At 40.4% G+C, this 26,697-nt stretch overlaps 1 long non-coding RNA gene across 2 annotated transcripts in view; it reads right to left on the bottom strand.

Moving 5' to 3' along the window:
• The window catches only part of LOC113986577, a 166,951-nt gene that overhangs the window by 69,201 nt on the left and 71,053 nt on the right, over positions 1 to 26,697 (bottom strand). The gene's annotated exons all lie outside the window — the stretch shown is intronic.

Raw genomic sequence — 26,697 nt, 5'->3', positions numbered from 1 at the left:
AGGTCTAATGAAAGCTCTGCTTTAACTGTATTAGTTATCCAAGTAGTACAACTTGCACTGTAAGATATAAAAGATTCATGTCAGTAGAGATTTAAGCTCAGGAAAGTAGAACAATACTAAATGGTTAGTGAACTGCATTGGAATATTCCTTAAAGCAATTTCTTTTTTTCTACGTCTACATTACAGTGCATTTTATTTTACCCAGCCCGGGTGAAAACAGGGTTTAGTGCTACCCCAAAATTCAAGCAAAACTTGTGGGCATCCAGATTTGCTTCACAGAGCAAACTGGTTCCAGAAAAGCAAGAAATTTTGAGAATTACTGGTTAGCCTCAAGCTTATAAGCAATAAGGAAAAAGAATAACTCTAAAGAAAGCAGCAAATTCAGTAGGAAGAACCTTTCCAGCAGTGTAATTTTGGATGCTGAAATACACTGTAGTGAAAAGCAACCTGCATGAAAGGTACACTGCAGTTCTTTCTAATGCGTCTGTTTTGGTTTTTGCCTGAGACAACAGTGAACATGGAAACAATAATTATATCGGCTTCATGTATTTCTGGTCTCTCAATAGTTTTTCCTCTCAAATATGTAAAGCCACAGCTGCATTCTCTGAATATTTTCAGCTTGATTATAGAGCTCCTGCAACCTGTTTTGTACTGTTTGTGCCAGGCAATAACCAAAAAGAACAGAAACATGCTAATGCTTGGAGAGATGCTATGAGCATAGCTACCTAGGCACATGCACATAACCAGAATTCACAGCGCTATCCATGAAACCTGATGCTTGGGAAAGTACAAAAAGCTTGATTTAGCCATCAGTCTTTTGTCTGAGTTCACCATAAATTTTCAATTTCCTCCAGTTACCTTAATGTTCACAGGAAAGAAGCTTGTATTCAGTTGCTTCCTACCCATTTTTTAGGCTCTTCAGATTGTGCTGTAGCTCTTGGCTAACATACAGTGGGGTCAGGTAGGTCAAACCTTGCAAAATTGGTGTTTGCCAGGTTTGATGGACAACATCACAGCAAACAATTCTGTCCTCCTTAGCCTATGGATTTCTTTTCATTGTCTATCACTATGCTTTTCACATATATCACACTTATCCATGTATATTTTCAAATAAGCATACTTGCTTGGGCTACAAGCCCCTGCTTCAACCTCACTCTATCCCTATTCCATGTTGTCAGCACCTGCCTGTTGGGAATAGAATACTGCTCCCATTTTAATCTAAATCTGTTTTGGTAGACACAGTTCCTCTTTCTTCAACAGTGCTGGATTATGCCATCTTCATGTACATACTGTGGGATCAGCATTAAAAACTCTAGCTTCAGAAATTCTGACCAGTCCCGAAGTATGAACAATTAATGTTCTAAATATCCCTTAAAATACAGGTCTTGTTAGAGATCACAGTGTCTGAGGTAGGAAAGCTCTTTTCTCTCCAGCTTCAGTTTGTGTGCATGCAGACCAATTTTTTATTCCCAAGACATGTCTGGGAAGAATCACAGCATGTGAGCTCTTCTCTGTCAGTGCCTCCTCCAAAGGGGAGGGTGATGTATCAAAGGCCTGGGATCCCTGGTTCAGCTTAACCTGAAACACCTCAGAACCTACTCCCGTGGGTTCTCAAACTGATCATCATTTTCTTCTTTCCTTATGCCGTCTGTTCTCTTTCTGTGAGCTGCATTTTTAAACATTGTTGAGACAGACAAGCATCACAGGCCATTTTATTTTTAGAGACTGGCGTGGATGGATAGAAGAGAGATGTACATTTTGATCTTTCTATGGACTTCATTTTTGTTCTTTAGCATTTTAGTCTCCTAGTTTAAATAGACAGATAGGCAATTTGAACTTGGAGCATCTGTTGCCACAGAAGAAAACAGGATCACCATCCCTCTAAATATTCTGCTCATGTGTAGTGATCCATACCAGGCCTTATACTTCAGAAGGCTTGCATATCGAAATGTTAATTAACAGATATAGTCCATTTCCATATGTCTTCCTCTAAAGGTTACTGCAACCACATTTCCTGAATATCCTTTAACAATCTAATGGCAGCCTGGCAGTGGTCTCATGACAAATAAATTTAAGTGACATACAGGTTGCAGCGACAGAATACAAAGTATAACGAAGCAATGTACTTCTTATGGAGATGTGACATGAAAAACATTGACCTGTGGTCCTAAGTAATTTTCATAAGACAAAAGCTTTCATGGTAATAAAAACAAATCAGTCAATGTGCTGAAAGACTAATATAATAAACCATCAGGGAAGCTATTCAGCTGTGTTAACTTCATTTAACAAAACAGGAGTCATTACTATTCCAACTTTGTACTTAAAGTTTGGTGATAACATTAGCTGCACTATAACAAAGTAGCCTTCTTGATTAATGGGAGATACCTCCAGAAATAGCAGTGGGATTCAACATAGAAGTATGTGCTACCTTACTGGTCATATTGAGCAAAACCAGCTTGACACTAGGAACACAGGGCTGGACAGGGGAGATCATTAATTACACCGAAGCTGAAGATGGTGCAGTGGCTCTGCATGAAATATTGCCAACTCGGAGACTTTTTGTATTGACAAGCAACTAGAACATGAGGAGGATGAAAGAGGTGTCAAGAGTGCAAATATTCTGTATGGGAAGGAGAAAAGAAAAGAAGAAAATGTATTTTCAGTACATGAATCGCAAACTGATTCTCAACGAATGGATACTATACTGCTTTTCAAGAGAAACAAAGCTGTGCTTCATCATATTTTTTACAAGGTGAATTTGCATTTCTATAGCCACTGAGAATGGGAGAAATTAAGTGAATTACAAGCAATTTGGGATACAGGTAGAAAAAATTCACAGGCTATGATTACAAACTGTGCTTTCTAACTCTAAGCTCATCCTTACACACGCACTCAGCAGTCTTCATTTCCTGAGGAGCTGAAATGTCTTAATGATTCTTTTCTTTCTGAGCCTCACTCTCATTTGCAAGCGTCTTTGCCATTCTGGTTTATAAATTAGACAGTATTTGGAAATATCAAAGTATCAAATAACGTGCTGGAAGTTTTTCAAAATACCCAGACCTTCTTTTAAACCACTCCTTTCCTTACCCTGTAGTGAATTTTGGTGACTTTACACACTTAACAAACCAGTTTTCTCCTAATCTATACCACAAGCAATTCTACTAAACCCAGTCGGGATTTTATCCAATTGCACAAGGTCCAGTCAAGTAAGCATAAAAGCCAAACAAAGGCTGTAAGCTGGGACTTTGTGGAATATACCACAGAAAGGTCTGAACTATTTATTTGAGAAGAGGATAAATGGACATGCAGAGCAGAATAGAAGGGCAGAGAAAAGGAGGTAAATGAAAGAAGCAGATTATACAGGCACAGCTGAAAAAGGCATTACCGGTAAAGATATGCAACATCTCTTCCTGATTAACAAAATATAAGGTAGTCAGTCTATAACTGAAAGGGCTACAAGTTCTTCAGAAGACTTTGTTCCTGCTGATGCAACATGAATGGCTAATTATGATGGACATAATACTGAGAGATCCCACTCAAATTCAGGTCTACCAGGTACCGCACAAGCAAATTGGTAGACAATTTCATGCCCTATCAGCTTAAGATATGAAATAATAGGGATGGACAATGAAACAGAACTGAAAAAAAATAGACTATATTCGTTATTAGATCTGTGTGTAAAACTAGATTATGAATAAATCTACCAAGAACAGCAGCAGGTGCCACATCAAAATATATTATAGTAAGAAAACAAAGGACTTCACCCCCACAGAAGACAAAGCACTCAAGTATTCCGGACTGCAGGAAAAAAATCCAGTCTCAGCAAAGATGAAAAAACTACTATCCATCTTTAACTGACAGTAATATTTAATTGTGACTCCTCTTTAAAATCTGAATGGCTTTTCAAGGGGAAATTTTAAATACTCTAATATTCTTTTCAAATCATACATCTTAAAAAAAATAAAATTAAACTTCCAGAGCAAAACTGAATTTACATAATCTAGATAACAACTGTAGTTTCAATTCATAAACAAGAATGAATATAAAAATAACACTGTATGATTGCAAAAGAAGTTTGCTTTAAGAATTTGTCACTCATTCTGTTTTTTAAAGCATTTTATATATTTAGATCAGTTACTACCACTTGGATACATTTAGGAGACCCTGTGCATGCTCATAGTTGCTCAGAATTATGGTAGCCAGTATAAAACTCTCTGTGGGCTGATTCTTGTGCCTTGCCTTGCGAAGGAAACGAGGCAGTGGGTCTCATTCCCAAAGGTCAGCCCTGTGTCCTGTTCCTCCTGTAGAAGTAAAGCCAACAAGCCTGGCTCTCCAGGGCTCATTATCTCACTGTGCAGCATCTTCTTCCATATCCTTTTTGCTATCTCTTTCTTCCCCATGGCATGAGCAGCCCCAAGCTCAATCTAGTGGGCAGCAAAAGTCAGTTTTGCTTATGGTGCTAAGAAATCTTGAGTCAGCTCCATTTAGAAATATTATTCTGTGCCTTTCTCCAAAGGGAATGAAGAAAGTGTGTGATCAGACACACTCTTGTCTACTCTTCAAAATGAAAAAAAATAAATAGAAGTGTTAGGTAGATCTTCTTTTTTGACACTGTCATAGCAACTTAGGGAAACTGTATAGACAAATAGAATGAAGAATAAGTGAACCCCTTTGGTCTGGAGGGATTTATTGTCCCTTGGTACCCTCTGAATTTGCCTTGAGTGGGAGGAGAGGTGAAAAGGTCTCATAAAGTCAGATAATCAGAAATAAACTTAGCAAGATAAAGCAGATGGATGCTCGTCTTGCCCTTTTATTGATTTAGTTTTAACTTCTGCCCAAAGACCTCTGGAAAACCTCAGAAAATTCAGCCAAGGGTAGTATGGCCACTGACCCCATTAAGGGAGTACAAGAATTGTAATGCATTGAAGAGTCTCAATTCCCCGGTCTCCTAGATGATTTGCAGATAAGAAGAGGAGCAGTGGGACATCCTCTCTCCAGGCAGTAGCTCTCTCCTTCTAGAAGGTGAATCACAGTATCATGGCCCCTGTCAGAGCCACTCTGCAGAGATGACTTCCACTGCTTCTCGAAAAACACTTCTCAAAAAAAAACATTCCTCTTTGTCATAACAACCTTTTGTAAGAATACACAAGAAAGCTAGTCAAAACTACCCACAGTTATAGCACAGGCCCTCTGGATCTTTGTGAAGTGCAATAGGAAAGAAGTGGCCACTGCCATAATAATGAGATTTGTCTAATATAGGTTCCAACATCAGGAAAGCTTTGCTCTCTCCACCACAATATACTCCATGCCTGTGACAAAGCAACAGTCTCCTTGTGCCATATGACTCCTTCAGCCCAGCCTACTTTATGCTCAAATTCAAAAGATACTATTTTAATTGTCCCAGTTCAAACACTACAAAAACTTAAGAAAAACCAAAATCAAAACAAAACAGAAAACAAACAAACAAACCAAAACGAAACCTTTAAAAATCAATCTTAGATATTCTACTGACTAATTTGACCTAATATCAGCCTGATTGATTCCCTTTCCAGAGGTGTCTGTGACATTGAGATGTTTTAAATTACCCACATTATAGAGGGGATGACTGTTTACAGGATATTATGTTTATAAGCAGTTTTGCTCTTTTAGTCTTGGCTCTGTGAACAGGGCTAGCCCTAAGGCAAAGCCTAAGGCAGAAAGTGAAATACATTTTTTAAAGGATGTTTGTTAATTGAGCCCTAAACTGCTTCCCTGTTCCTTGCCAGTTTTATCCTAACATAAGAACAAGTCAATGTTAAGGCACTCTGCCAGATGCTGGGCAACTCAAACTACTTTGAGCCTCCTCTCTCTTCCTTGGCAGCTGATATCTCTCAGCACTATTCAAATTTTGCTCAGCATCTAACAGGATTCAGATCTAAATGGGCTGCAATCTGCATAGGAATATTTTAAATACATGCTGCTGTACAGAAGAAAAACAACCAGCTAAGCACAGGCAACTAAACTAAGAACTTGTAAGCTCTGTGACAGCAATAGATTTATAAATGCCTGTTTATTTTGCTTTGGGCATCTCTCTGAAAGGTTGTGATTGAGGGCACTGCTAGCTAGTTGCCTTATTTCAAGAAAGAAAAGTGCAGCAGTTTTGCCAGAACTTTGCTGCCCTCCTGCAGTCAGTGCACAAACTGATGAGAAAAAGAAGGAATTTCTCAGACCACATGCCTGATATTCACCCCTTTCCTGAAGATCATTGGACTGAAGAAGCATGATCAGTAGCCTTCAAGAAAGAAAAAGACTGCATCTGGCAGGAAGAGAAAGGCAGAGAAGTGGTTGAGTGCCAGCCAGACTCTGCTCTCAGACCTGCATCAAATGTCCTGGAGTGACGTGAACCACTCAGCTCCTGCCTACTTTCCGTGGTGAGACTGCAAAAACAGGCTCTAGTGGGGCTGGAGCCATTCCCAAAAGCAGAAATTCTCCAGGCACCCTATTCTGGTATTTCACTTCCCCTCTGGGACACTGTGATTCCCTATGTAGATCAACAGATATCTTTCAGATTTTCTTTTGACGAGTGAGGCAATGGCTTTTAGCAACTAGTGTCTCCTTCGTCACTCCCATTGTCTTCCTGCCCAGTGTCCACACTGCTACAGTGCTCCACTTGATTGACATCTTACACATTACAAAAAAAAGAATTTCAGTCTTCCTATTTTATTGCATGTGGGGCTTTCAATATACTCCTGAGATTTCTGGGTGCCTTACGGCTTCAAATGCAGTTTGATGGTAGGTTTTTCCCGGTTGCATATTCCTGTACACGTAGTTCTTCAGCATCCTAGAGATGCTATTTCAGCAGCTCTGTTTCAGCAGTGTCTGTTTGTCATCTGAGAGCTGCCTCTGCTAAAGACAGGAGACCAGGATGATGTCTCCAACCAATTCCAACTAAAACTTATGCCTGTTATTTCAGTGCCAGTATTACCAAGGTTCCAGCATTCAGTGCCTATTCATTTATTGTAATGGGTAGAGTGTAAACATTTTATAGGTAGATTCAGTGCCAGCCTACCTTCTGCTCTTGCCCATGACAGTAAAGGTGAATATATCATCCAGTAAACATCCAATACATAAGAGGGCTTTTTAACTTCTACTTCTGCACCGGTAGAATTTGGCCTTTGCTATACAGTTGTACTTAAATCTTATGTTCATGGTCATGAAGATGAACTATGAGTAAGCATTTTAATGATGTCTTTCTAGATCACCAGGATGATGATGATGATAATGATGAATAATGATGATGGTAATGATTATGGATCATCATTTCAAGAAACAGATCAAAATTTACAAAAGGGTGAAATCTAAATCCAATGTCACGTGTTGGTGCCAGCGTAGAGAGACAGCGTTGAGGGCTCAGCTGTCATCATCAGGACATGTCAGGCAGCCAAGTGGCAGGGGTGCAGGCAGAGGCAGGGCAGCCCAGAAAGGAGCCAATGGATTAAGGACAACCAGAAGATAAAAGAGGAAGAGCCAGGAATAAAATAGCATGAGGGAGCTTTGTTGAAGGGGCACAACCTAAGCCATAAAGGTGACAGACCAGTAGTTACGGGGAGTCTACACGGAGATGTGAGCTGCAGTAAGATACAAGGAGATGGTGAGGCTGTTAGGATGAATGTGAAAATGGAGTGAGGTGACGCTGGCACAGACATCTGTTGTCAAATGGCACTTAAGAAAGAGTTTGATTGAATAGCTGTCCAAATACCTTGACTGAACAGAAAGAGGTTCAATAATCCAAGAGGAAACAGCCTAAAAGAAGTTTTCAGTATTTTCTCCTTGAGTCTCGCTCTGCAGAAATAATATTTTCAAACATCCTTCATCTCTTTACCAGCCTACCAAACAGCCAGGCATAGATTTTGCTTGGAACAACAAACATCAAGGTGATTTAGGGGGAAAGAGAGAACTGCTTGGCTAGTTTTCCTTGTCTTTATTTTTAACTTAGCAACAAAAGGGAGGGAAAGTTTCTTGGTAACAAAAATAAAAACAATAATGCCTTTCAGAGCTGTTACCAGCTCATGAAAAGAGCTAGGCCAGAGTGTAGGTAAAAGCTGTTGAGACTCTTCAAAAGAGAAGGAATCTGACACTTGCATGACATTTTCAGTTTAACATTGACCTCCTACTTCCCTGCTACTGAAAGGTTCATCAGCTACCAGATGCTTTTAAGAGCTTGGGGGAATGAAATGAAATATTATTTTTCCTGTCTAGATGCTCTACTTTAAACCATTTACAATCACACTTTTTTCTGTTAAAAGCCACAGTACTTTGCTTTAAAAAACTTCAGGGTTGCCAAAAAAAAAAAAAATCAAAATTCAGTATCACCCTGCAGACTTAGTCTGCTTTTCATCAAAATACTTCTGTATCTCCTAAAAGCTTTGATGAAACTGATGAGAGACAAAGGTTGAGACAGAGACCAAGTGAATCTCAAGCACGTAGCAAAGTTTTGTTCTCTCGCCAAATAAATTGTGAGGGAACTGGGCTGAAGTTTGTTGTAAGTCTGATGCTTGTTCATCTCCCTAAATCAAAGTAAATTTCACAATGTGTGGTCACAGACTTTTACGGTCCATTGGTTTTACTAGCCTTTATTGCACGCACACTGCCTCTATGCAGAGGCCTAATAAGATCAAAAGAACTTCCACATCTAACATAAATGTGAGTATAGGAAAACAAAGAGACCTGAATATTAGGATTTCTAAGCCGGTGAACTATTTATGAGTTTGGACTGTGTCCCCACAGTCTTGGTAAACCTATGCCTGATAAGCTTTACCATCATGGAGAATCATGTCATCATAAATTCGATTCTTCCCATCTTTTGGATAATACATTCCTCTTGGTAAGATCTTGGATGTCTTTATGTAAGTATAAACAACAGTGATTACATAGGTCCTCTGTACTGTTCAAGACAAAACATATTAAAACATTTGGGTCACAACAACCTGGAGCGTTGCTTGGGGCAGAGTGGTTGGAAAGTTGCCCGGTGGAAAAGGCCCTGGGGGTGCTGATTGACAGCAGCTGAACATGAGCCAGCAGTGACCAGGTGACCAAGAAGTCCAATGGCATCTTGGCCTGTATCAAGAACAGTGTGGCCAGCAGGACCAGGGCAGTTATTGTCCTGTTGTACTAAGCACTGATGCAGCCACACCTGGAATCCTGTTCACCTCTGGGCCACTCACTACGAGAAAGACATTGAGGTCCTGGAGTGTGTCCAGAGAAGGGCAACGGAGCTGGTGGAGGGTCTGGAGCACAGGTCTGATAGGGAGTGGCTGAGGGAGCTGGGGATGTTTAGTCTGGAGAAGAGAAGGCTCACAGGAGACTTCATTTCTCTCTACAACTACCTGAAAGGAGATTGTAGCAAGGTGGGGGTCAGTCTCCTCTGCCATGTATCAGGTGAAGGGACAAGAGAAAATGGCCTTAAATTGTGCCAGGGGAGATTCAGATTAGATATTAGAATATTTTTTTTTAACTGAGAATGCTTAGGCATTGAAATAAGTTGTCCAGGAAGGAGTCACCATCTCTGGAACTGTTCAAAAAGGCATCTGAATGTGGCACTTGGAGATATTGTTTAGGGTTGATTATGCTGGTGCTGGGTTGACAGTTGGACTAGATGGTCTTGAAGGTCTCTTCCAACCTTAATGATTCTGTGATTTAAAGAGGTAGGGTTTTGAAGTTATAATAAATAGCAATAGATGGCCCTGATGTGAGTATATGGCTGAATTCATTCCAAGGACTCTCTCTTCAAGATGTCAGTTTTAAGCCCCTTGAGCAAATGACTTCTTTTGTCCTCACTCTATGGCCATCAGTTAAGCCCTCATATTCATCAGCAGTAGCAATCAAAAATCATCTAGTACAGACAGAGACAAGCAAACTTAATCTCTGGATTCAGAAGTGTTTGCAGTCCTTGCCAAGAAAGGCCTATCCCTCTTGATTTAGCATCAAGTTGCAAAATAAACAATCACACAAAATTGCCTTTCTCCACTTGGGCACCGCAAACAAAACCCAAATCAATGAGTGTTTACTAGAATGAGCTTGACACATAATGACTTCCCACCAATTGGCTATTCATCTTTTACCCTTTGCTATCTGGGAAATCTCCTTAATAATGTACTTTGTTACACAGAGATTATTGACAAGTTCCCTAATGGTAATAAGTGTTCGTCAGAAAGGACTTGCAAATGAAAATTGTGATATACGTATTCATTTTCAAAAATCCAAATTGTCAAGATTGAATTAGACACATGAGTTACTTTGGTTTTACTTGAAGATTTTTTGGCAGAACTATCTGAATACAGAACAGTTTCAGTCTTGAAAATTGGCCAAGACCTGAAGAAAAACAACCTAAAGCTATGTAGTAATAGTCATGCAGGACTGAAATCTCTCTATCACCACATATATTCCTAATTTTTTGATGATACAGTTAGCATGTTCTAGCATTTGAAGTGAAGCTTGAACAAGTATCCTCTTTGCCACAACTTTTTGGTGACTAGTTTATTTCTTTCTATTTGTTATTTTGTAAATGTAATGGGTTTCCAAGACATCCAGCATCTTGCAACATATCATTGCATTTTTCCATTAAGAATGCTGAAAATTAAAACTGGCAGCTAAAATATGTTTTAGAGTCAAGTTTACTGGTCACATCCCACTGATCAGTGTCAAGGTCAATAAACTGTGAGCTCACTAGGTCCACAAGGAACAACTCACCAAATCCAGAACATTCAGATGCAGTTTAAAGCAGTTGTAGGGAAGAAGAAAAAAAAAGAAAGCACCATGTGAATATCAGTTTCTCCATGTTTGTACTATGCTCAGAGTTTTCAAGAGAGAAATTGTTCTAAACACAAACAACATGAGAATGGACTTCAGAAAAGGGGAATAGCTAAAAAAAAAAGCTTCCCAGAAAAGCTGCTCTAACTCAAACTTACTTACAATGATCCATTCTCTCTGTTGAGACTTTTTAGAAATGCAAAATAGAAGACATGCAGACTTCCAGACAGATCCTTGCAAAAAGTCCAGTAACAGAACACAACTGATTTTCTGATTATCACAATGGGACAACTGATTAAAATAGCATATAATTTCTGTAAATTTGAAAGGAAAAGCCTGAGACAGAGAAGTTGAAGGAGACAGGGATCAGCGTCTGTTTCTCAGCCTCTATTACCTCCTTCAATGACTTTTAGTTGTGGGAGACCTTTAACTCTAGAGAGGGATTTATCTTATATGGATGTCACTGATGTGAACACCTCTGTCTAGAAATCTATCTTGAGCTAGTTGCCTTAAACTCCCTAGACAAAAGAAATATGTATTTTTAGGCAGGATTCACCCAACCTATTTTGCACATCTGCTTTAAGATATGTTAAGACTTCAGAAGAGTCCTGTTCCTTATATTGTCTATAAATGGAATCTCAGGGATTCAGTCAGAAGCTGAAGTTTACACTAGAGATCTCTAAGATTAGATATGCCAAAGCTTACTCTTAAGGTCTATCAAAAAGCATGTAAACTTCTCTGGCATGGAGGAAAGTGAAATCTTTGCCTGAGGAGACTGTAGGAGTGTGTCATAAAAAGAACTATTAAGTTTTCTGTCTGATGCCTGCAATCAAGGTGACATCTGGCTCACATTGTGCAATTTACCTGTTTGACTTGAAGAACTCAGATCTACTTCCTGCCAAGCCCAGGCATTTGGTCTCTAAGGTGTAAGTCTGAAAGAGAGGTTTTTGGAAGGCTGAGAAGGGCAAATCTGAGTCTCTCACTTTCCAGGCAAGTAAACTCTAAGTAATCCTTTAAGGTGGTGATGGCAGGGACAGCACTGTTAGTCACGTAAACAGAAAGAGCCAATACTGATTGGTTATTTTTGAAAGAACAAAGCAAGGTCCTGGCCCAAGAAACATACTAGGATGGAGCCATCAGTGCTGAAAATTAGGATGTCTTTCGTAATGTCCCTGCACTTACTGGGAGCTCACATTTCTGTATTTCATTTTGGATTGCCATGTCTTCCCAGGAAAGCCACTCTGAATCACTCTCTGCAAGACATTTACTTTACCATGTATGTTCTGTGAGACCCAAGTCCTTTACTGGATGTAGCCCAAACTCCACCTGTGGCTTGGACTGTCCCTGTACTAAGTTTTGGAAATAAGATGTCTATGGATATTTGAAAACTGCGTCTTTATACACATTATGAAGTCAGGAATTTCTGTCAGTAGGTAAACAGAGAAATTAATACAATCAAATTTTTATTCCCATCCTCTTTACGCCCACACAGTATATTTAAATATTCCCTCAAGTACATTATCAAAAACACAATAAAACCATAGCCAATGATAATGATGAGTGATGAGAAAAAAGTGTCCTGGCAGATGTCTAATAGAATGTAATCACTCAACAGGAAGTGTCTGGTACGATTTAGTATCAATATCTCTCAAGATCATTAATTTTTTCAGATTTCAATATCCAGAAGTCATCCATCCCATTTTTTTCCAGCTAATAAAATTTTCTTTCTTTTGTCCACAGTTATTGACAAGACTATTATCTAAATGAGTATTAGCTCTTTCTTAATTAGCAGGCAATTCAGCTGTGAATTGCACACAAAACCTTGTCTATTTTAATAAATGGTTACATTGCTTTACCAGTGCTGAGCAATTAATTAACTCAGAAACTGCATTCTGGTTTTCACACATTTTCCTGGCATTTGTGTTGTGTACTGACCAATGCCACCGTCACATTGTCTAAGAGTCTTATTCCCAATCTAGATTGTTTATGAAATATCAAAAAACAGAGTCAATTAATAGCTTGGAACAGGAATTCTCCTCTGCCCCCAATTTTTCATACTCTTCAAGGACAGCCAGCTGACATCTATCTGCCTAAGTGGAGTCCAATCACCTGTACACATGTGTAGAAGCCTGTGCATCTCAAAGTAGCATTTGAAGACCTCTGCTTTCAGACCATTCCCCCCTGATTTCCTATGCTTATTTAGTATGTAAAAACAAAGCCTGGGGCTTCAGACCTGATTCTTTACAGTCATTCACAGCAGTGAATATAATGCAGGTCTAAACCTTCACAGAAGCTGCCCAGGATGTTTGTCAGCTTCAAGAGGGCTGTACTAACTTATAGCAGCTTCAAACCTTGCTTGTGGTATTTTACATTCACTTTGCCATAGCACGCACAATTACACAAGCTGCAGGGCAGAAAAGTGAATAATTCAGGCCTCTTTCCTCCTCCGCCCACATCTTTTATTTGCATGTAAAACACCTACTCTGTTGCCAGAGAAATATAGCTAGGTAACATAAGCAAACTAATGAGGTGTAGCCTTGAGGCGTGTCAGCTCTATGTGCCTCAAAAGCACCTACCTCTTGAAACACAGAAGTGCTGTTCAAATATTGTTCCCGTTTTTGTTAACTAATAAAAACCGCATGAAAATATAACACCATGTCACCCACTGTTTATAAGCTAAAACATTTCCATACAAGATTAGTAGGTAGCCTGAGTGGGCAGCCTGCACACACCCTGTCCTGGGTACTAGGGTTTTTAGGATCAGTTTTTTATCATGCATCCCAGGAAATGTTTGTCTTATCAATGAACACTATGCATAGGCTGTCAAAGCATATTGCAGTCCCATTTCATGTAGGGTTGTTTTGACTTGTCAACTAAAGTAGAAGAATGCAAGTAATATATATGAGCATTTTGCATTAGAGCATTGAATGCATTCTGGTTTTGATTAGGAGGACCAAGAATTGGTTTGCAACAAGATCTAATATGCCTCTTGCAGCACAAAGAACGTCAAGGATTCTCATGTTAAAAGTGGAGCATTGCAACTGATTCTGGTTCATGGCTGTCCGCTCTTCACTGGACCCTTCAGATCCTTAAGATGTGAGCTTCCCTTTTATCACCGTGGCCCATCTTTCTCCTCTCTGCATCCATATACATTCTGTTGGGCTTGAAGCTTGTCCTGTATCATACTGCTTTCTCAGTCTAAGGAAATACACACAAGTCTTCAGAAGACTCAAGCGCTTAGCTCCATTCCAAAGTCTGAGCATCAAACAGTTTTACATAAGGTGAAAGAGTTAACATGGGATGTACTCATGCAGCATCCTCTCACCAGCTGTCTATCTTGTAACGACAACTGCTCTATCTTTATCAATGTCACACATCAAACCAGTAACAAGCCTTCAAATAGTGCTTTTCCACTAAACATTTGAGTGCTTCATAAACCACAGATTACATACAGATGCAAAAACATGCCCTTGACAGTTTGTAATTTTCAGATAACAAGTCTATTAGTTAAGAGTTAAGAGTTTTAGTGAGATATTTAAAGTTATCTAGCAAGCCCATAGCAGAGCTAGAAATAGAGTACATACATTCAACTCCTAGCATGATGTTTGCTACTTAACGATCTTATCTTTTTACCCCCAGAAGCTGCCTGAAACAGCAGCTTCAGTGCTCAGACCTGGTTTTGCTCTATTCCGTGTTCTCTTCTACTCATAAGTAAACTGCTAACAAATCTAGCTCAAAAAAAGGATGGTGTTAGATCCTCAGTAGGTATAAACCACTCGAACTTCATTATAGACAACAGCTAGCTTGGTCTTCAGCATAAGTAAAAAGATTATTATTACATTTTTCCATCAGGCACATAAATATAATTTAGATCCTTTTTAGAATGCCCTCTTTTATTAGGATGACAAGGACTTTATGTAGATGAAGTCCTCACTAAACTGTCAATTTATTAGCTAACACAGGCATTCTTATTTGACTAACAAAAGGCTGATCAAATGTTCTTTTTACTTAACCACCCTATTTTTATTCATACATTAAATACTGTCTCAAAGATCGTTTACTTTCAGAGTCACAGTATCACAGAAGATTGAGGGACCCACAAGGATCATCAAAGTCCAACTCCTGGTCCTATAGAAAAATCGCTATTTACCATCAAAATAAGCTTTCTAGAAGATTGATATGCAGTACTTCCTGAACTGGTAGATCGATTGCTGATAAAGTGAATAACCTTAGAAATTTTGTGGCATTGTCCAATAAGCCTCACTAAAGTTGTAGCATTAGCATGCAGGCACGTGTACCCTGACCCCACAGCTGCCACTCAAATGAAATCCTGGTGAAATAATGATAGCTGCAGTGTTTCATCAAAATGTAAGTTCCATGACAAAAGACTGCTAGGATAAATGACAAGATACAAAGAGGAAAGTCCGCATGGGACCAGGCTAAGGAATTCTGACTCTTTCATTTGTAGCTGTTATCAGTACAGAGGTACTAAGCCCTATTATTGGGATGGACTAACAGAGACCAAGAAGCTACTTGTCTCACCCAAAGCTAGAGAGGGTTTGGATTAGGATCTTCAACTCCTGAACCTGCACTTAAATAAACATTTCTCTTAATTTGGAAACACGACGTGAAGCCTCTCTCCATTTCTGAAGCAGTCACGTTGCCTCATTCGCAGGCGCTGGTTTGTCCCGGTTTTGGCTGCTATTGTGAAGGTGGCCAAGAGAGGGCACCCGGCCCTTGGCTACACAGCTCCCCCTGTGCGAGCTCCAGCCGTGGTGCGAGCACAGCCGGCTCCGCTCCTCGGCGGCGATCTCGCCAGCACAGAAAACTAATGCGTCCATTGATCCGCAAGAATCAACCAGCTATTATGCAGCAAGCGCCCCAAATGCTCTGGGAGAAGGGAATTTCTGGCCTGGCTGCACAGGTGTCCCTCGTGAACTGGGTCCCATGCACGGATGAACGGGCACATAAATTACTTTCTCCAGAAATATGTGTTTTTATTTAAAAGCGAGATGAATCAGAAATAGCCCTGATGATTTTCATGCCTCAGGTGTTCCGGGAAGCAAGCATGTGTGCTGGTGCTGAGGCTGACAGGACAGGACAGGTTTATTTGCTTGCCCTTCTTGATATAGTAAGTGGCATTTGATAAATCGTTGTCAGACCACTGAAATCTAATAACATGGATCACTACAAGATGATTACAGCCCCTGAACATTACTGGTACTATATGAGTGAATAACAACCTTGCTGTCTTTGACAAGGGGATACGTAATCCTCTGGGTATTCAGGGACAAGGTGTGATTTCCACAACTTGGTCAGGAAAGGCATTAAAAATTGTAAAGTCATTGGCTGAGAAGCCCTCCCTGTGGATTTTAATGATTTGTGATGATGATAAATAAAATCACTCTCTTAATCAACCCTTTTCAATATCATTTATGAATGTTCTGTTCAAAACAGCGTATCATTACAGTATGGAAGAATATTGGTGTAGAGACACATCGATGCATACATACATTTTAAAATACAGATATTGCCAGTCCAATGATGAGATGAAAACAAATCAACATAAATTACATCCTCTTAAAGGCACTTTAAAAATACAGTTTCTTAACACAATGTACCTGCCAAAGTATTCAATGGATTTTACATCATGTCAGGGAATAGCTACCAACGTTTTCGGTTGCACAGAAAAGCTAGTAATCAATGAGAAGAAATGCAATTCACCATGCTTGATAGGTGAGCTAGAAAGGCAGCTATACTTCTGAGAAAATGTCAGGAGTGATATGTGGACACTCCTTCTGTCTTGAGTGCAGAATCAAGACCTGCCTTCACAGTCAAAATGACACTATAATTATCAGACTTTTCTATTGACATGGGGCCGAAATTATTAATCACAGTCCAGCAGAAGGCAGGTAAGATTGCCCAATAAGTATACATTTCCTCATATTTTGAGCTGCAAGAAAAGGATATTAAAGTTAGATTGGTTTGCATGCCTCAGAAACCTTTTCATCAATTGCAAAGAAGAGAAGACATAAACATAAGAAGACATCTCTTTCAAAAGAAGCATTCTGAAAGTAGCTACTAGATCTAATTTTAAATCCTGTTATTTTTAAATACTATTCATAGCAGAAGTAATGTGACCACAACACATTTAGGTAAGAACTGGAAAAATCACTAATCTGTACAAGTTCAAGTGCAGAAATCATTGATGTGAGACCTCAACTGTGAGGGTTAAGTTTTGCCTGAAGCAATACCTGCCAGTAGTCCCACTGAAAACACAGTGTACTCTCAGAGAAATGTTATTACGGGAATGAGAGGGAAAAAAGAAAAGCTTGAACTTTAAAGCATCCAGTTTAAAATTCTCATCATGACTTTCACAGAATAGCCCTGACTGCTGTCCCAAGCTCCTACCACATGTCCCAGCACTTCTTGCCCTTGTTAGCAATGCTGTTGTTTATCTCAACTGCTTCTCTTCCCCGAGATCAAAGACCTGCCCAAGACCTGCTCTAGCTCAGTATCAGCACCCACTCAGTCTCCTCACATCACTGCCCCCGAAACCAGTCTCAGCAGTGTTAATTGTGCTCAGAGAAATGCCACATAAGGTCTCAGTCAGTGCTCCGTTTAGGACACTGCTTGGCTCTCCTATCACACCCACACAGGCTGTCTGGGTTAGGAGCTCTACTTTTATTCCCATCACACTGTTAACACAAACCAAAAACATGACTGCAACATGGGAAGCGTCATTTTGACCCATTTTTGTGTGCCTCAATACCACTGCAGAGCAGCTCAATGATTAAATTGTGACTCTAGGAAGAGGTTTGACCAAAATGCAAAGCCCACGACATGCTGACCCTGAGAAACCCCTCAAGATGGAAAGTCTTCCCAATGCCTGGAAAAGATGAGAGAAAAAGGCATTCGTCAGCAGCTAATTATGAGGACACAGCTGTACAGTCTTCCAGGCCTGTCCTTATCCAAACCCTATCCCATTCCTTTAGAGACCAACCAAGCCAGATGTCCCTGTAGCAAAGTTTGGCCACCGGACCCCTGCAGGTGGCTGGTACATCATGGTAGCCATTCACACAGAGGGAAGATGCACGGCAGAAGGGAGGCAGAGAGGGGCAGACCAGGAGGGAGGCCTGGCAGGGCAGGACAGCGAGGAGACAGGGACCAGGCAGTGGCCTCCCCCACAGATACAGTCCCAACACCTCTCCTGAGAAGAAAGAGCCAGGGTGAAGGCATTCACGAGGCTCCTGTCCAGATTCAAGTTCCACCTGAGTGGAAAGGCCTGTGACAATGTTTTCGGGCATTAGGAAGAGGGAGGTGCAACCCTGGACAGCCTCTAACTCTCCAGAGATGCTTCCTGTCAGAGAGGATGGACTGATGTCTTGTTGGCCAACAGCTCATTCATTGAGGAAGAGAAAAGATCCTTGTCTGATCAAATCAGGTGCCCCCATGCCTCTGCCACTCTACTGTGGATGTATCTGAACCCCTTTATTTAAAAATACCTTGGGTGTTGAAAAAACCCACCTCAGAACACCTTTATTTTCAGACAGGAGAACAAACAGAGAGACAGTCAGCTGCCCGGGGAGTCAGACCTTCATGGTGGGAGGGCAGAAAGACACTGTTCTCGTAACCAAGTTGAAATGCTAGAAAGAAAAAGGCAGCCATGTGTTGCACTTCTGCAAAGTGATATCTGAAATGCACCCAACTTCTTTATAACAGTCAACACAGGGCAATTATCACTAAACAGTTTATCCAGAGCTGCCAAGACTGTGCTAAAATCAGTTATGGAGACTATACAAGCAAGGAAACAATGAGAGCCCCGAGGACAGCAATGCAGGTGCTTAGGAATGTCATGGAAAAAGGTAGAAGCTAAAGCTGCAAGGGCAGAATAAACACAGCTATCTACATTTTTCTTTTATGTTTTCCTAGATAAACATATCTGTAGGTATGTGTCAAAAATCGTCTGCAAACTCACAGCAGGTATGTCCTTGTTGTATCCACACAACATAAACAGGTTTCCTTTGTAAGGTTTGCTTTCATTTTCACTGAAGTTGAGACAAAAGCTGCAAGCTGCTTTATCAAGGAATTAATCATACTCCGGTCTAAAGATGCATCTTCTACTTTGCCACTGTCTGACAGGCGTCTGGTACATTTGGAAAGGGAAGGTTACTGGTTGATGAGAAGCTCAATGTGACCTGACAACATGCGTTTACACCGCAGAAAGTCATATGTATTCTGGGATGCATCAAAAGAGATGTGACCAGCAGGTTGAGAGAGGGGATTCTGCCCATCTACTCTGCTCTTGTGAGATTCCACTTGGAGTGCTGCATCCAAGTCTGGGACCCTGTTAGAGGCGTGGACCTGTTGGAGCGAGTCCAGAGGAGGGCCATGATGATGATCAAAGGGATGGAGTACCACTGCTATGGAGTGGGGCTGAGAGAATTGGGGCTTTTCTGCCTGGAGAGGGAAGGCCCCAGAGTGACCTTATTGTGACATTCCAGTACCTAATGGGGCTATACAAGAAAGTTGGAGAGGGACATTTTACAAGGGCATATAGTGACAGGAAAATGGAATCTCTTCAAACTGAAAGGGGGCAGGTTTAGATCAGATAGGAAGAAGTTCCTTACTGTGAGGATGGTGAGACACTGGCACAGGTTGTTCAGAGAAGCTGTGGATACCCTATCCCTGGAAGTGTTCAAGGCCAGGTTGTTTGGGGCTTGGAGCAACCTGGTCTAGTGGAAGATGTCAATGCCCATGGCAGCAGGGTTGGAACTAGATGATACTCAAGGCCAAGATTAGGTTTGGTGTAGCTGGGGGCTTTAGCTTGCACAATTGAAAACTGCTGCTGTATTGGCTACATCCAGCTGGGGATCTACAACAGTGTCTGATTCTCAGTACTAGAAAGGAGAAAGAAAATGGAAAAAAAAAAATACAGTCTCTACAGCAATTCAAGTTATCTGCAGCACCAGAACAGCCATTTGAGTGGAAGCAATAAATAAAGGAGCAAAGTTACTAATGGGAACTCTGGCCTTCCAAACTACTTCCCCCACAAACAGCTGCTTCCCTCCAGCACCTATATGGGAAATGTGATGTGGCTAACTCTACTCTCCAAAATTGCACGGCAGCTGAATGCCTAGTGAAAGCAGTACAAAATTCCCATATAGAGCTGAACAGATTTTTGCAGATCGCAGAGGATGAGGTCTATCTACTGAGGCCATTCTAGCTGAGGGTTACTAAGGAACTTTTAGATTTGTTGCAACTGCTGCTATTCCTAGAGACAGCAGAATAGCATCCTCAAGAGATAATTATTCAGCTCTTCTTCCAAAGGATTTTACCTTAAAGACCTGCTGCTGTGTAGTATAGGTGTGAAATAAGGGAACCTACAGTGTTCTCTGAAGTTTAATTTAAAGAGTATAAGCGGAAAGGAAAACAGCTTTATGTCTGACTTGAAAAACGTTTCCCTGCAGTTTGTAGCCCAATTCAGCACAGCACTGGCACATTTTATTCAGGAACTAAACTAAAGAAGTTGATTTCTTGCCCAGGGAGAACAAAATCAAGAATTTCTGGAGATAGCTGTGAACAACAACAACAAAAATTTTAAAGTCCTTTTGGTTTGAGTCATAGGTGAAGTACTTTCGATAAGAAAGATAAATGTGTGGGTTGTGTGTCCTGATCCCTTATCACACCCAGTCTTGGCTGGTAGCTGATGGGAACCCTGATCCTGGAGCTGGTTTGTGTCAGCCTGAGGCTGTCCCAGAGTGGGATCTCCCACATACAGATAGTTGTGCCATGGGAAGTCAGAGACTGTACTGACCAGAGCAGGATAAAACCCTGAATCTCCAAGACAAATCTCTCTTCCATTCAACAGACACTGGGAAATAGCAGGGGAAGTGTGTGTTTCATGTTTTTAGTTTAGCTACATCCTCTTTGAAGGCTCTGAAAAAAAGGCAAAGAGCTGATCTGTGAACAGACTACCTAATTTCACTCATATAATAACTTCTCTATTTTTATTTGACCCAGACAGTTACTTCAGCTTAAAGGAGAGACAGAGAGAGTTCTCATGGTTATTAAATTTTATATCCATGCCAAGCAAGCTGTAGTTTCTGTTTTTCCTTATAACTTTTACTAGTTTTTGAAAGCACTACAAAGGAAAAAGGTCATATATATGGAAGGAGGCAATTTGCCACAAACAGGATAGAGTAGTGTTTATGCACAGTAGTGCTGCTTATGATGGTTTTTGTTTTCACTGAACAATGCATGAGCCTGTGCTACGAAATCTAAATTCTACCATCGAGATACTGTGGTGGTACCAGCTACAGGCATCTCAAGCTCTCTCAGTATACTAAAACATTATGAAAGCCAGACATGTTTAAAGAAGCTTTTAAGATACTAGCTGCTAGAGATTGCTGGCAACATTTGTAAAATATTAATTGCTTTATTGCTAATATTGTTTTGATTAATATATTGTTTAATTAGGATTTTACTTAGGAGCAGATGGCTGTCTTCATTAAATCATAATATATTCTACCCAAATGGAAGCAGCTGTTTTTTTGAATACACTATAATTTATTTCCCACATGCCAGAAACCACTCTAAAGGGAATCCAGATTGTAATAATTTGGTTTGTTTTCATTGGAGCTTGTTTACAATAAACTTTGAAAGTTTTTAGGAAACAGAAGTCCAATGTAGGTGACATTTTTTAGCAAGACCAAATTTCTATTATTGAGCTTGGTACTAAATCTGTATTCATGGAAGTACTTCCAAATATACATAAATGATAGTCCTTGCATGCTATATGCTCTATACAGACATTGGTAAAAGAAACCAACATGCAAAGAGCTTCCAAAATATATAATAAAACAGGCAAAAGACAAGGGAAAAAAGATGGGGTTTGTTTTCCCATTTATGATGAAAAACAAAAAGGAAACTTGGAGGATAAGAAACATTGTTAGAGTCCCAAAGACTCTGGCAGCCAGGAGAATGAATCTGCCTCTAAAATCACCTCTTCTTTTCCTCTTACAATTTCACTGGAATGAGCTGGTAGAACAATTGGTAAATGCCATATGCACCGATATATTTTGTAATTCTTTTCAGTTCATTTAAGAAAAAGTTTTTCTTAGGAAGGCTTTTTCTTAAATTACTGGGCTTCAGTCTTCTCCCTACAAAAGAGAGCAGAGTGAAGCTCCCAGATTACATTTTTATTGCTTCACTTACTATGCACTGATATGCAGAAGTCATTGGAGAGCTCTGTTGTACAGGTGATGATCCTGCTCTCCTATGCAGAGAGACTTCTGTGGTATAACCTATGATCCCTCTATGCATCTAGAATTTCAGATGCTCCTCAAAGCCTCTGGAATTACTGAGGAAGAGCAGGACTCCAGATGAAAATTTCCAAAAATATACTGTTTAAATATGAGTTGATAAATAGGCACTTATCTTACATTCTTTGTAAAGTATTACTCCTTCTTCTGGATCCTTGTTCATCCTTCTCTGTTTTCCCTACTGTTTCCTGCACCCTACTTCATGTCTCATGATTTTCTCCCTTTTTTAACTATATTTGAGTTTAAACAAATTCCTCTACATACCTTTTCATATTAAGCTATACATTATGAAGACAGTAACTACTCAGTAAACGCCTAAGCAGGAATCATGAATGTATGTGTGTGTGCACTAAATTTAAAAATTAGACAGTCAGCATTTGTCAATATCCTGGACAACCCTGGCTAGAAGAGTGATAGAAAGTCTTTACCAATGACAAATTACATTTAGATCCCATATTCCTCTCTTAGGTTTGAAAAGAAAGTAGCAGCAGAGAAGCCATATCATAATTTGTCTAATTTTCCAGAAATATAACTACCTCATTATGAAAGTCCAATTTGATTTGGATGAAGCCAGGGCCTCTATACACAAGACTATGTCAGAAAGGCATATACTGTGATTCAATGCAAATAGAGACAAGAAAGCTCCTGGAACTAGAGCAGGCATATAAGGGTGTATTTATCCATCAAATTTTTCCCCAAAGAACCCACTACTGAGTTGCCTTAGTGTGCTAGTATTTTCCACTTTCCATTTTCCACTCAAATTCAGTTTAGAGAGAAAATATTGTTTCAGCTCATGTACTTGTTCCCAAATCACCTAACCCAAAAGCTAGAAATTCAGTGACTGACTTATAAGTCAGCATTCAGAAAGGGGTTTTCAAAAGAATTAGATTTTCTTTTGGAAACAAATTTGATTTGGAAAAAGTTATGGGACAGGAAAGCCTATTAATCTAAACTAAAGGACACGAATTATTTGGAGGGAAAAAAACTGTAGTTCTCAAGACACGGCATGACCATGCTAGCAGTTCACTGAGCCTTCCATCACTTTGTCACTGATTCTATGAATGTGTACCTTTTACCATTCTTTTTCTATCGAAATCTGAGAACAAAATTTTTCAGACTTGCATGTATAGCAAGTTTCTATACCATCCCTGCTATAGAAGGGAACAGCATAGGTAGACCATGGCATCTAGCTTTGCTATGGATAAGAACAGCAGTAAGCAGGAGTGAGGCCGGAGGTTTTTGACTGAGACATACTGAGTATTAAGCAAGTGAGCAAGTGTCCTATTACATCCTCCTGGTTGTCTGCGCTGGGTCTCATTTATGAAACATAGGCCTTCTCAGCCAGTAAGAAAATAATACTTTCCTCCATTCCTGTCTAAACAGCAGAATTGTCTTTCTCTACCTGGCTTTCAAAACAGCTCTTAAAAGGAAAGGTATTACCTCAGGGAAGGTACCAAGCTCAGGAAATTTCTGTTCCCAAGATGACAGTTTCATATATTTACAAACAACTTAAAAGCAGAGGGCTGTGCTTTGCAACTGTAACCATAGGAACAGAGACCAGCTCCTGCATTAATAGGAAACTGGGATTCCACCCTGCATAAATTACTTCAGCCAAAAAATGCTTACCTGCTGAGGTCGTGCAATTAAATAAACATTATTCCAGTATCTTCTTACGTCAGTGATGTGGAGCAGTCTCTTGATGTCAGGGACAGAACTAAAGCCTCACAAACTTGTGGCTCTCAGAGCCCCCAGATTTGCTTAGCTTAACAGAGAAACCACCTCCTAACTGTTCTTCCCCCTATTCTGTTTTCCCTTGTCTTTCTCTTTTTGATTCTCTTTATTTTTTTCAGCCATATTCTTTACACTCCCCTTTCCTGCACTTCTCCTGCTTCTCTGCAAGTAATGCCAAGGAGTAATCATCAACCTTTAGGTCAAAACTGACTGTGGGGAGGGGGCTTTTAAAGTGACTTTCCTACTCAGAACTGCTGCTGATGTCATTCCACATCATGTGCACTATCCTCTCTTAGAATGCAAAGGATGGTACAGTGTGCCATGTCCTGACATGCGTCCCCTGTACTTTAAGGTTTTTCATCTCCACTACTGGCTGAGGAACCAGATTGCCAGTTTTCATGCCTAACAATGAAATGGCACCACATGCCCTAAAGCTAAGGGCTCTATTAATGAACAGTATGCATTATGTGGTACCTGCAGCACACAGAACATCATTTTGTTCAATTGAAAAAGTTGCTATTTTGGATTAGTCTTTTTGATGGGGGATGGATGCGAAAATAAATAAGCCCCACCAACTTCTTTCAGAGATAAATTTTCTTGTACTTCAGAGTAATAAAAATGTAACTGCATTTTTGAATGCATCTGGCAAATACAGATAGAGTGATAGTAAAACTGACATGCTGAAGTAGCAGTGATATGCTAAATTTGACATCTTACTCTCCGTAATGCATCAGGGCACTGGAACCAATCATTCATAAAGTCTCTTTTGAGATTTGTGGAGATCAGGTTGAAGCAAGAGTCTGTGGTTGCTGTTTTACATCTATTAGAATGTGAAGCCAAAAAACACAAGTGTGCAAATACAAAGAATCTACTAAGCAAATTGCATTGTACAACAAAAACTAAAAATAATTTTAAATATGATTCATACAATCCTATTTCCAAACAATCAGAATATTCACAAAACATTCATCTTTTGAGCTGCTTTTTCATGCAGCCTAATATGATATCCAGATATTTGTCATGAAATGATTAGCTGATACAACTCCTTGTATTTTACATTTCATATTAGTTCTTACTGCTGGAAAGAGTCAGAGAGGGATGGATAGAAAAGCTGACAAACAGCATCTACTCTCTCAAATAAAATAGGGTCACTCTTCAGTCCCAGTTCCTGATCACCTTGCTGCGTTATTCTAATTTACTCCAGTACTTTTTTTGGAAGTAAACAAAATACTTCCCTCCAAGATAAAACTGGAGCATAGTTCGGAGACCATTTCCCTCCAGAGACTGGTTGCTTCAGGCAGGAGGAGCAGGATTGTGCCCAGCTGGGATCTCTCCATCCTAAAGAGTCCTTCAGTCATTTCCCACCAGGCTTTGAAATGCTGTGTACTTTAATGCCACCTCCAAGGGCAGGCAACATACACTTTGATCTTCAAACTACAGGAACATGCCTCTGGCACACTGTGACACTCCTTGGAGTATTTCAGGAACTCTAGAAAAATTACCTCCAACACCCTTCTTTTCATCTTCCCTCAAGAAAAAAAAGACATTTTGAAAAAAGCAGGGCATAAAGAAAACTGCTGTAGGTGGAACTGCAGCTGTTCATACAGTGTCGGGTACCATTCAGCCCCAACACCTCCTCTCATGCTCTCAAACACAGTACTATGCATGTGGAAAGATGTTTTTAGGTGTGTGCATATATTACTGGAAACAGCAAGAGGATGCAGACTGCGTGCATTGTGCTGGTACAGTTCTCAGCACAACAGAAGCCCAGTTCTCCCAGGGCTTCTGAAAGCTGTCTTCATTAATCCATTCTTCAAGTCCCACAATAGCAGCAACAGACCCTCTGCATAGGAGATGCCCATTCTTCTCTATACCACAGATAAATGGCTTCTTCTCACCACATTGCATACCTACGGCACATGGATAAAAGCTGTGCTTCCACACTGAAGCTTCAGTCCCTGTGCATTCATAGTGGCTGTTAAGAGGTCTTTATAAGAAGGGGTTATTTTAGGACATTTTCTCTTATCTGAGAGATGGCCATTTTCTAATTACCATCAGTTACCTGATATTCTTATGAAACCACAATTCTCAGAAAGGGAAAGCATCTCCCATGAACTCTTGATCCAGATTTAATACAGATTCATAGAATGTTAAGGTTTGGAAGGGAACTCAAAGATCGTCTAGTCCCAGTCTGCCCTGCCATGGGCAGGGACACCTCCCACTAGGCCAGGCTGCTCAAGGCCTTATCCAACCTGGCCTTGAACACTGCCAGGGTTGGAGCATTCACAATGTCCCTGGGCAACCTGTTCCAGTATCTTACCATCCTCACACAAAAGAATTTCTTCCTAATATCTAGCCTAAATTTCACCTCTTTCAGTTTGTACCCATCACTCTTTGTCCTATCACTACAGTTCCTAATGAAGAGCCCCTCTCTGACTTCCCAGTAGACCCCCTTCAGATACTGAAATGCTGCTATGAGGTCTCCACACAACCTTCTCTTCTCCAGACTGAACGGCCCCAACTTTCTCAGCCTATCTTTGTAGACGGGGTGCTCTACTCCTCTTACCAACTTCATGGCCCTCTTCTGGACTTGCTCCAACAGTTCCATGTCCTTCTTATGTTGGGGACACCAGAACTGTACACGGTACACCAGGTGGGGTCTCACAAGAGCAGAGTAAGCGGGAGAATCACCTCCCTAGCCTTGCTGGCCACGTTTCTTTTGATGCAGCCCAGGATACCTTTGGCTTTCTGGGCACATTTCCAGCTAATGTTGAGATTTTCACTGACCATCACCCCCAAGTCTTTCTCCTTAGGGCTGCTCTCAGTCACTTCTCCTCCCAAGCTGTAGTTGTGT

The sequence above is a fragment of the Pipra filicauda genome, unplaced genomic scaffold (genome assembly GCF_003945595.2).
Source record: "Pipra filicauda isolate LSUMZ 115617 unplaced genomic scaffold, ASM394559v2 scaffold27_size4233163_pilon, whole genome shotgun sequence".
NCBI lineage: Eukaryota > Metazoa > Chordata > Aves > Passeriformes > Pipridae > Pipra > Pipra filicauda.
The sequence above is the reverse complement of the archived record's forward strand: the minus strand, read 5'-3'. Positions and strand labels throughout refer to the sequence as shown.